Below are 13,159 nucleotides of genomic sequence, written 5' to 3' on the forward strand. Positions count from 1 at the left end.
ATCAGTGCTTGAGCGCTTACTCCAGTGGGTATAATATTCGTCTGCCCTGTCCCAAGGACCACACAAAGGATCTGTGCAGTCCTCAGCGTAAGCTAAGATTCCCTTGCAATGTCTCCCACCGGGTTGCCAAGGTTACTGAGTTTGTGGCATCTCCAACCGAGAGCACTCACTTCTCAGGCACACGGTGAGTACTCCCATCACCCTCACATTTTTTTTTCACAGTCCCAGTTCATAAGCTCCACACATTCACTAGGTATTAACCTCCTGTTATTTCTCCCCACCAGAATCAGGTTTTTCTGCTTGGTTGAGGGCGGGTGCAGCCCTGAGCTGGTGCAGCTGTTATGTATGTCTAAAACGGTGTCTGTTGTGTTGTTTTCCCCACCTTTGTAAAGTGAGTGGAGAGAGAGAATCGTGTCTGGTCCCTTTTATTTTTTTTTCTTTCCTCTACTTAGCCTGGTGAACTTTCCCCCATGGGGCTTTAAGCCTCATTCCCTCTAGGCACTCCCTGCCGCTTTTCTGCCAGTGTCTCAGGCTACTGCAGTTTTGCTTCACCTCCCTTTGCAGCACTGGTGTGTAGACTCAGCGGCTGGGATCCTGAGCCATGGGCACCCATGTCCCACTAATTCTGGAAGAGTTTCCTGTGCAGTTTTTTCCATAACTCTTCCCTGAGACGATCTTTTCCTGGACTCTCAGTGCACTCCCTCCCTATTCCATTATCTTGGAGCATCTGAATGGTTTCTATATTTGAAAGCACAAAGAAATCTGAGAAAAAAAAAACAGTAAAACTTAAGAATTAAAAACATAGTGATACAAGTTATTTAATTGTATATCAGGCTGGCGCTGTGGCTCAATAGGCTAATCCTCTGCCTTGCGGCACTGGCACACCGGGTTCTAGTCCTGGTTGGGGCGCCGGATTCTGTCCTGGTTGCCCCTCTTCCAGGCCAGCTCTCTGCTGTGGCCCGGGAGTGCAGTGGAGGATGGCCCAAGTGCTTGGGCCCTGCACCCCATGGGAGACCAGGATAAGCACCTGGCTCCTGCTTTCAGATCAGCGCAGTGCCACGGTGGCCATTGGAGGGTGAACCAACGGTGAAAAGGAAGACCTTTCTCTCTGTCTCTCTCTCTCACTGTCCATCTGCATGTCAAAAATAAATAAATAAATAAACAAATAAATAAAAATTAATTGTATATCAGAGTGTTTGCATAACAATATATATAGAATAAGTATTTAACATGATGAAGATATGCTACTTTTTCCTGTATGTTCTGATGACTTTTAGCCTGAATATTACAAGGAAATCTTTTTTTTAACTTTTATTTAATGAATATAAATTTCCAAAGTACGATTTATGCATTACAATGGCTTCCCCCACATACCGTCCCTCCCACCCACTACCCTCCCCTTTCCCACTCCCTCTCCTCTTCCATTCACATCAAGATTCATTTTCGATTATCTTAATATACAGAAGATCAGCTTAGTATACATTAAGTAGGGATTTCAACAGTTTGCTCTCACACAGAAACATAAAGTGAAAAATAATAGATGATTTTTTTTAAATGATGATGAAATCAGATCAGACCTATTGTCATGTTTAATCCCAGTGAGAGTAAAGTTGAGAGTTGATAATTTCTTTTTTTTTTTTTTTACAGAGGATCAGTTTAGTATACATTAAGTAAAGATTTCAACAGTTTGCACTCCCCTAGAAACACAAAGTGAAATATACTGTTTGAGTACTCGTTATAGCATTAAATCTCAATACACAGCACATTAAGGACAGAGATCCTACATGAGGAGTAAGTGCACAGTGACTCCTGTTGTTGACTTTACCAATTGACACTCCTGTCTATGGCATCAGTAGTCTCCCTATGCTCCAGTCATGAGTTTCCAAGGCTATGGAAGCCCTCTGAGTTCTCTGATTCTTATCTTGTTTAGACAAGGTCATAGTCAAAGTGGAGGTTCTCTCCTCCCTTCAGAGAAAGGTACCTCCTTCTTTGAAGACCTGTTCTTTCCACTGGGATCTCACTCGCAGAGATCTTTTGCCAGAGTGTCTTGGCTTTCCATGCCTGAAATACTCTCATGGGCTTTTCAGCCAGATCCGAATGCCTTTAGGGCTGATTCTGAGGCCAGAGTGCTATTTAGGACATCTGCCATTCTATGAGTCTACTGAGTATCTCACTTCCCATGTTGGATCACTCTCCCCTTTTTTTATACTATCAGTTAGTGTTAGCAGGTACTAGACTTGTTTATGTGCTCCTTTTGACTCTTAGTCCTTTCATTATGATCAATTGTGAACTGAAATTGATCACTTGGACTAGTGAGATGGCATTGGTACATGCCACCTTGATGGGATTGAATTGGAATCCCCTGGTATGTTTATAACTCTACCATTTGGGGCAAGTCAGCTTGAGCATGTCCCAAATTATACATCTCTTCCCTCTCTTATTCCCACTCTTATGTTTAACAGGGATCACATTTCAGTTAATTTTTAACACTTAAGAATAACTGTGTATTAATTACAGAATTAAACCAGTCATATTAAGTAGAACAGACAAAAAAACTACTAAGAGGGATAATGTATTAAGTTGTTCATTAACTGTCAGGGCTATGCTGATCAAGTCACCATTTCCCATAGTGTCCATTTCACTTCAGGAGGTTTCCTTTTTGGTGTTCAGTCAGTTGTCACCGATCAGGGAGAACATATGGTATTTGTCCCTTTGGGACTGGCTTACTTCACTCAGCATGATGTGTTCCAGATTCCTCCATTTTGTTGCAAATGACCGGATTTCATTGCTTTTTACTGCGGTATAGTATTCTAGAGAGTACATATCCCATAATTTCTCTATCCAGTCTACCGTTGATGGGCATTTAGGTCGGTTCCAGGTCTTAGCTATTGTGAATTGAGCTGCAATAAACATTAGGGTGCAGACCGCTTTTTTGTTTGCCAATTTAAATTCCTTTGGGTAAATTCCAAGGAGTGGGATGGCTGGGTCGAACGGTAGGGTTATCTTCAGGTTTCTGAGGAATCTCCAGACTGACTTCCATAGTGGCTTGACCAGTTTGCATTCCCACCAACAGTGGGTTAGTGTCCCTTTTTCCCCACATCCTCGCCAGCATCTGTTGTTGGTAGATTTCTGAATGTGAGCCATTCTAACCGGGGTGAGGTGAAACCTCATTGTGCTTTTGATTTGCATTTCCCTGATTACTAATGACCTTGAACATTTTTTCATGTGCCTGTTGGCCATTTGGATTTCCTCTTTTGAAAAATGTCTATTGAGGTCCTTGGCCCATCTCTTAAGTGGGTTGTTGGTTTTGTTTTTGTGGAGTTTCTTGATCTCTTTGTAGATTCTGGTTATTAACCCTTTATCTGTTGCATAGTTTGCAAATATTTTTTCCCATTCTGTCGGTTGTCTCTTCACTCTCCTGACTGTTTCTTTTGCGGTACAGAAACTTCTCAATTTGATGCAATCCCAATAGTTGATTTTGGCTTTGACTGCCTGTGCCTCCCAGGTCTTTTCCAGAAACTCTTTGCCTGTGCCAATATCTTGAAGGGTTTCTCCAATGTTCTCTAGTAACTTGATGGTGTCAGGTCATAGATTTAGGTCTTTAATCCATGTTGAGTGGATTTTTGTGTAAGGCGTAAGGTAGGGGTCTTGCTTCATGATTCTGCACGTGGAAATCCAGTTTTCCCAGCACCATTTATTGAATAGACTGTCTACAAGGAAATCTTAACTGACATGTTGTAACTTTGTCATTTATATATATTTATATGTATATATATATATACACACACATATATATATATATCACTGCTGTTATTTGGATATGTTACCAATGTATTGTGAAATATATTACATGATTATTTACATTTATATAATAATGAATAAGGTAAGAAGTAAACTCCTATTATATGACTTTTAAAAGAATAGCAGAAAAATTCACAATTTTTAATTTGCAAGAAACTCTAATAACATTAGTTTACTCACCCAGAATCTTCCATAAAGTTTTTTTCTTATTTTTCTTCTTGGACATTCATCTTTTTTTATTTATTTATTTATTTTGACAGGCAGAGTGGACAGTGAGAGAGAGAGACAGAGAGAAAGGTCTTCCTTTGCCGTTGGTTCACCCTCCAATGGCTGCTGCGGCCGGCACACCGCGCTGATCCGATGGCAGGAGCCAGGAGCCAGGTGCTTTTCCTGGTCTCCCATCGGGTGCAGGGCCCAAGCACCTGGGCCATCCTCCACTGCACTCCCTGGCCACAGCAGAGGGCTGGCCTGGAAGAGGGGCAACCGGGACAGAATCCGGCGCCCCGACCGGGACTAGAACCCGGTGTGCCGGCGCCGCTAGGCGGAGGATTAGCCTAGTGAGCCGCGGCGCTGGCCGGACATTCATCTTTTAATACTATGAATTGTGATATCTCAGTACATCTCTTTTACAATTTTTTAAAAATTTACTTTCATATACTTGAAAGAGTGATAAAATGAGAGGTAGAGAGAGAGAGAGAGAGAGATAATAGATAGAGAATTTCAATCCACAGGTTTCCTTCCTAAAGGGCCACAAAAGCTGAGTCTGGGCCAAACCAAAGTCAGGACCCAGGGATTCCATCCTGGTCTCCAACATATGGCAGGATCCCAAGTACTTGGACCATCTTCTTCTACCTTCCCAGGAGCATCAACAGGAAGCTAGATAGGAAGTAGAGCAACAGGAACTCAATCTAGCTCTCTAATACAGGAGGCTGGTGTCACAAGTGACAGATTAATTCATTGTGCCACAATGTTGGCTCTCAGAATAAGATTTCTAATTATCCTTTCTTGCTAAAGGAAATTAACCATCCTTGAGGAAATTGCCAATTTCATCTATAAGGCTAGAAAAACACATGAGGATTCTGCTTTTTTGCCATGAGGCAAATTGATCATTCTATGATATATTGTATTGCTATATCCCTAGTGTGGCAATAAATACACACTATTTTTATTTGTTAATTAAAATAATGGAATAAACTTTAAAGTAGTAATGAGATCACTCCAGAAGAACAAAGGAGCTGATTTGAAAGCATATCCATTGTTCAAAGATGGGATAATTTGAGCATAAATGAAACAATGTGGGGTGAACATGTGGCCTAGCTGTTTAACTTCCAGTTGGCATTCCTGGACTTTTATTTTCTGCGTTCAGGTCCCGGCTCTGCTCCTTATTGAAGTCTCTTGTTAATGCTTATCCTGGGAGGCAGCAGGTGATGGCTCAAGTAATTGGATGCTTGTCAACCATGTGTAAGAACTGGATTGAATTCCCAGCTCCCAACCTGAGCTTGGCTCAGTCACAGCATTTGCAGGTATTTGGGGAGTGAACCAAAAGATAGCAGCATTCACTCTGTCTCTTTTGTATCTCTGCCTCTTGAACTATTTAGTTTAAAAATGCTCTAATGACAGCTATTACTAATTTAAAACAACATATTAAATGAACATCAACAAATCATATCATTACACATCTCATAACTTGTATTCATATAAAATAAAAATCTCATTTTACTACCATCTGCTTAAAGTATTTCAATGGTTCATGTTACTCTTCAAAATATATCTAGGGGCTGGTGCTGTGGCAGAGCACATAAAACAGACACCTGCAGTGCTTGCATACCATATGGGCACCGGTTTGATTCCTGGTTGCTCCATTCTGATCCAGCTCTCTGTTATGGCCTGGGAAAGCAGTAGAAGATGGCCCACATTCTTGGGCCCCTGCACCTGCATGGGCAACACAGAAGAAGCTCCTAGCTCTGGATCAGTGCAGCTCCAGCCATTGCAGCCAATTGTAGAGTGAACCAGCAGATGGAAGACTTCTCTCTCTCTCTCTCTGCTTATCCTTCTCTCCTGTGTAACTATGACTTTCAAATAAATAAAGATATTTAAAATAAATAAATAAATAGATAAATATTATCTAACTCTCTAATGATACAAATCATGATTATAATAGCAAATAAATTTATTGAACAGTGTGTTCCAGTTATCATGAGTAGAATTTCATATGATACGATTTAGTCATCACATCTCTATGATACAGGCATTATTACTCTCATTTTATGGATGAGAAAACTATTCTATCAAAATTGAAGTGCTCACACAAAGAATTTATGAATTTATAAATTGTTGCACTTCCACTTGAATCTGAATAACTTTGTCTCAAATTCAGTACAGGTAAAACAACAGAACATCCATGTTGTGAAGAAATGCAAAGGAAAAAATAGTTTGGTCATTTCTATTTTATATCCTTATTCACATTTGACCCATCAAGTTTTACCATCTGCCTCTGCCTCTACTACGTCTAACCCCAAACTCATTATTTGTCTAATTCACACATTTCATGATAGTCTTGTGTGGTTACATAGTCTTTTTTTTTAAGATTTGTTTTATTTATTTGAAAGAGTTACAGAGAGAGGTAGAGATGGAGAGATGTCGATATCCGTCTACTGGTTCACTCCCCAAGTGGCTGCAATGGCCTTAGCTGAGCTGATCCAAAGCAGGAGCCAGGAGCTTTTTTCTGGTCCTCCCACAAGGATTCTGTGGCCAAGCACTTGGGCCATCCTCTGCTGCATTCCAAGGTGTATTATCAGAGAGCTGGATCAAAAGTGTAGCAGCCGGCGCCCATAAGGGATGCTGGCACCACAGGTCCTTTTGCCCAACACCACCACTGGTGACATAGTCTTTTAAAGTAGGTGTACTTTCAATAGAATTTGAGACTGAATATAGAAGGCAATTCTTAAATTCTTACTCTTAAATAGTAATATATATTAGGGGTCGGCACTGTGGCACAGTGTGCTAACGCCCTGGCCTGAAGCGCCGTCATCCTATATGGGTGCTGGTTTTAGGCCCGGCTGCTCCTCTTCCAATCCAGCTCTCTGCTATGGCCTGGGATAGCAGTAGAAGATGTCCCAAGTCCTTGGGCCCTTGCACCCACGTGGGAGACCCGGAGGAAGCTCTTGGCTCCTGGCTTCAGATTGGCACAGCTTCAGCCATTGCAGCCATCTGGCGAATGTACCAGCAGATGGAAGACCTCTCTCTCTGTCTCTACCTCTCTCTATAACTCTGTTTGTCAAATAAATAAAAAATAAATCCTTAAAAATAGTAATATATATTAGTATAAATGTGTATATATATATATATTTATATATAATTGAAAGACAATTTGTTCCAATCTTACAGCTACTTAGAAAAGTACAGAAAGTTATTTGAATAAGTAAAAAATGAAGAATTCACCTGTGGAAAATTAAAAGATGTTGTATATTAACAGATGTAGTTGTAAGTAAAAGTTTTGAAAATAGATAATCCTCTTCATCAGGGCTTCTTTAACTGGGATCCAAAGACCTCTCAAGAGGCCCAGGGATGTATTCCAGGTAGTACACAATCTTTTCTTCCTCAGAAATATAGATAACAAATAACAGGATCACTGACAATGTTTATGCTTTTGCCAAAAATAAGAATGAATATATTTCTTAACCTAATTCAGTTTGAAAATGTAATTCATGCTGATTATTTTAAAATTCCAGTAGTAATTACACCCTCCAAGATATTACACACTTTGGGGTACTACATTATTGCAAAGGCTTTAGCAAAGTCAACGTGATTTGTGCACTGAAGAAAAACTTGGAAGTAGTTCCTTACTCAAATGTTATGATACGTTTTTGAAGTAGGTCATCAAGGAATTGGCACCTTCACTGTTCTCATCTACTATGTAACTAGATAAAACCATAGACATCTCTCAATGTAGCCAACAGCTTGATTTTGTTTATGATGTGCATACTGATACCTTCAAAAAGAGAAATCATATTTTATGAGTCCCTTTTGGATACTACACTGATTGTGGATGTTTGGAAATGGTAAAAAGTTGCTTTGCCAAACAAATATTTGTCTGGAACAAAAAAGCTTCATACTCTTTGCACAGATGGAATTTCTACAATGACTGGCAATGCATCTGTTTCTGCTACTTTAGTGAAAAAAGGAATCTCCTTATGTCATAGTCACACACTGCTTTTTACAGAGACAAGCACGGGCAACAGAATTTTACAACAAGCCTGAATGAAGTTTTGTCAAAAGTCATAAATGTTATGAATAAAATCAGATGTGGATCTCTGAATCACCTCATTCTAATTTTTGTTCTCAAAATATGAAAATAGGATATTATGTTCTACTTCAACACATGGAAGTTCAGTCGTTCTCAAGATCAATTTTACAGTGTTGGTTCAAACTACAGGCATAGGTTTCACATTTTCTTAAAATGGGTCTTTTTGAAAGACAGGATTTTATTTATTGGTAGATTCACCTAACAAGTATTTATTGCCTTATGAATAAGGTAAACTTAAAAATGTTTGAAGTAACAATTATGTATGCATCTGAAAAATTCCAAGCTTTCTTGGCTAAGCTGCCAACAAGGAGTAAGAGAATACAATGTGAAATTCTAGCAAATATTACATTGATAAAATTAAAGATAAATTACGAATTCAGTCTTTTCTTCTGATACAAACTGTTGTCAAAGATACTGAACTAGCTAAAGATGAACTTACTGATGTTAGAATGAAAAAAACTTACTATAATTGCAGCTGAACTCGAAAAGTCTTGGACAATCCTAGTGTTCATTGTGAGAAAGCAATCACAGTATTTTAAAGGAAACTATGAAAGCTTTAATTTCTTATCCAATAAAACATCTTTGCAAATAGATATTTTCTGCTTTAGTAACCACCAGAGTAAAAATTAAAACTAGAATTAAAATTCAGGTTGTCAAAGATAATGTGAATTGCCTTATTCAAACTAAACTGCAACTACCTTCTTACCAAAATGTTAAAAAGGTAATTATAGTTTGCTTATATGTATATTACTTTGTTATTGATACATTAACAAATATGCTATTAACAAATATTACTATGTAATACATTTCATTTTTAAATTTGGTAAGTAATTCAAAATAATCTTCTTTAAAATTCTATTTTTATTATGCATAAAAACGGTAGTCTGTGGAGTTCATATGTTTTTCCTGATTACCACGGTTTGAAAATGTTTATGAACACTTGTCCTATATTCCGTTTACTTCCTGTTTTCTATAGTCTAATTTTAAAAATTCTAATCTTCACCTGATATATACCCTACCAATTTAAGATCCAGTTAGAGTATTCTGGACACTGACCAAAGATGTACATCAATGTCTGCATTAAGAATGCAAATTTTTCCAGCTGTAGTTAGATGCATGTACAGGAAATAATGAGATACATATGTATGCTCATTTATAAAATATTTTCATGTCACAATTTATCCTCAACATCATTTGGCAATAGGTGTTGACTAGAGAACATAGGCATTCTTGTATTTTTTGTAGTCCTTTAGGGAGTTTAATAATTATTGTTTTGTCTCCATCCTGTTAGTTCCTTTCCAAATGAGTCTTGTGGCTTGACCTTGAAAACAAATCTTAATCTTATGTCCCCAGGTTTATTCTAATTGCTGTTGTTCCTCCTGGACTGCAGCACACTAACCTGTCACTCATCAAGTCCATTTGTCTGTGAACTGACTTAATTAAACATCTCAAATCCAATTTACTTGATCCTTCTACCATTAAAGGGAAAAAAAATTCCCTAACTGTCACTAAAAATGAGATTGGTTGAAAACAACAACGAAAAAGAAATGAGAAGAAATTTTTATAAAAGTTTTTCTTAAGTAGTACAGTGACATTGCTATCTATTGCTAAAAATAAGATATGCAGAATGCAAAGCAAAGGCAGTAATTTAAAAAGCCATATAAAACAACTTCCTGTTGTCTTATTCTGTTTGTTAGGTTGAAAGAAAAATGAGAGGTAATGGGGAGTCTTACTTCTTTCTCTCAACTCTAATCATGCCTATGAGAAAAATCTTAAAACCTCAACCATAGCTCTCTTTTGTCTAGCACACCAAACTTGCAATTGAACATTTCATTTCTGACAAAATGCCTTTCTCCTTTCAATCCCTCTGCTCAATTTAAACTCTACTTGACTCTTTTGTCCTCCTTAACCTTATTCCCAGAGCAGTCATCAAAGTGTAGTCTTCAGAATAGAAGCTGCAACATTGTCTAGAAACTCATAGAAATGCAAAGCTTGGGTCCCACCTTGGTCTTACCAGTGCAAAAAGCTCTTGGGATAGAGTCCAGTGTTCTCCGGTTTAGCAATCTGTGTTTTAACTAGGTGATTCTAATGCATGCTGCAGTTGAAGAACCACTGCTAGATAAATGAAACCTTGCTTTGACTTTGGAGTTGTATTATTCAAAACATTCAGGACCTGTGTGACCTTTTGCAGGTTTTATAATTCCTCTGTTTCAAAATTAACTACCAATCTAAATAACTCTCACAGAACATTTGAGAGCCTTGAAGGCTGTTGAATCTTTGTTTCCTTACTTCTCTGCATCCCAGTTTCCTCAGAAACGTGTATAATAATGATAATGCCACCAATCTCCAAAAGTTGTGGGGATTAATACATTTTGCCCCTGATACTATACTAATACTGCAATTTATAGCACTGTGTAACACAAATTAAACAGGAAATATTATTTTGTTACTGTATAATTAATAGATGTTGACTACAAAATTACTAATTTTAAATGATTTTCTTGAAGCATAAGTTTTCTTAAATACAATACTGTATCTAGATTTTCCAGGCCTGTCCATTTTTTTAATTTAGTCAATATCTGTTTAAGAAGTAAACAGATTTGCTTCCTTTAGTCTATTGATTTTGAAAATTCCCTACTTACTTGAGTTTTAAGAAAATGTGATTACCTTTGAAATCATATATTTATAAATGCTACATGGTATCTTTTTTATTTTGACAGGCAGAGTGGACAGTGAGAGAGAGAGAGACAGAGAGAAAGGTCTTCCTTTGCTGTTGGTTCACCCCCCAATGGCCCCTGCAGCCAGCACACTGCAGCCAGCGCACCCCGCTGATCCGAAGCCAGGAGCCAGGTGCTTCCCCTGGTCTCCCATGCAGGTGCAGGGCCCAAGGACTTGGGCCATCCTCCACTGCCCTCCCGGGCCACAGCAGAGAGCTGGACTGGAAGAGGAGCAGAATCTGGGGCCCTGAACGGGACTAGAACCTGGGGTGCCAGTGCAGCAGGCAGAGGATTAGCTTATTGAGCCGCGGTGCCAGCTGCTCCCTGGTATCTTAAAATGGTCAATCACTTCTGATTTTTACTCGTGTCTTCATGGCACAATCACTGATTATGTTGAACTCATTAGGAACTATTTGTATATAGATGTAAATTATGATTTTCCAGGATCATTTTGTCACTTTTCATTAATGAACAACTCTTACACAGGGCTCAAGGCAATTAATATAGCTTAGAAAATTGAAGTTATAATAATAGCTCATTCCCTTTCTGATGTGATCCAAAGAACTTAATTCAGATTATCTGCAGTATGTAGGGGTTTCTACAATACTGGACGGTTTTTTTTTTCTTATTGTCAAATACTTCAATATTTCTTTAAAAAAATCTTCTCATTATTCATCCACAGTTTTTCCAAAGCCTTGCTTAGATTTGTGATAACAATTTGATTAATGTGACATGTTGAGAAAGTTGACTGGTTAGATTTCAGTTTATAATGTAATATAAATTGAAGAAATATAAGCTGTGAGTTTCTTGGGAAATACAGTTAAAAAAAAAAAAACACTGGCCATAAAATCAAAAAGCACATAAGCCCTGACTGCAAAATATTTATAAATTTGAATAAATTCTTTAGTATTTTTTCAACACTTCTTATCTGTAAAATGGGTTGATGTAAAGATAAGAAGATATAAAATGATCATAAAAACTGTATAAGTGCATCATTTGGTGGGAGGTGTTTCTCACCCCTACATTAAATATGCTCATGTGTTTTTGTTAAATAAATCTATGAACACAAACATTTACCTCAAAATCGCTCTCAAAATGGCCTGTCAGAAGAGATTCTAAATGAAATTACTAATTGAGGCACTTTCATTTTTTTGATACTATAAAATTAAGACAGAAAGAAAAATCATGGTATTATATGCAATGATATATACATCTTTTCCTTAAAGAATCATGATGTATATATCTAATCATACATAATAACTGATAAGTTTTCACTGTTGATTTGAATATATGACAGTAAACACATAGAGCAATAATATATGATGGTTGAAAACTTTTAGGTGAATCACAATTTTTAAAGTGTTTTATAGTTTTTTGTAATTATCTTCAAATATAAATATTCAAATTATATGCAATGCTGTACTTATACTTGAATGCCTCAAATTCAGGATAAAATCTGGTAAATAAGAAAATAGATGGGAACGTAAAGAAATCTGTCCTCACCTTAGATGCACTCGCACAAAATAAGCAAAACAGAGATGTGACTAATAAGAAAATAGCTGGACTTCTATAAAGAAAAATCTTCGGGGTTGCAAAATGGTTTGAATATATTTGGTGAAATAAAAGTTGTATGTGACTAGGAAGCATCAGTTGCCTAATGTCAACTCTCTCTGAATTAATGAAATCTACCAAATCCTTTTAGCTGTCCATGCTTAGAAGTAAAACAAGATCACAGGATCTTTTGTCATAGGTAATAGTTGGAATTGCTGTACAGCAGTCAAGTGGATACCCAGCCATTTTTCATGAGATCTATAGATATTTTGTGCCCAACATATAGTAAATAAAGAATATTTAGGTTCAGAGAACTTTATCATCATGGTAATTCCATAGTTAAAAATTAAGATTGTCAGAAATGCCCAATGATACAATATGCTTAGATACAATAGCTTTTATCTCTAAGAACATTACATATTTTTGAAAATATTAGTCTACAGGATAAAATTTTGACATGGTAGTGTTGATAATACTGAGAATTTATACTTCTCTAGAGATTTTTTAAAAGATTTATTTCACATATTTAAAAGAGCTACAAGGAGAGGTAGAGACACACAGACAGAGGTCTTCCATCCCCTGGTTCACTTCCCAAATGGACGCAATGGCCAGAGCTGAGCGGATCTGAAGCCAGGAGCCAGAAGCCAGGAGCCAGGAGTTTCTTCTAGGTCTCTCACTTGCATGCAGGGGCCCAGGGATTTGGGCCATCCTCTGCTGCTTTCCCAGGCAGGGAGCTGGTTTGAAAGTGGAGGAAGGGCTGTCGCTGTGGCACAGCAGGTTAATG

The sequence above is a fragment of the Oryctolagus cuniculus genome, chromosome X (genome assembly GCF_964237555.1).
Source record: "Oryctolagus cuniculus chromosome X, mOryCun1.1, whole genome shotgun sequence".
NCBI classification, from domain to species: Eukaryota; Metazoa; Chordata; class Mammalia; order Lagomorpha; family Leporidae; genus Oryctolagus; species Oryctolagus cuniculus.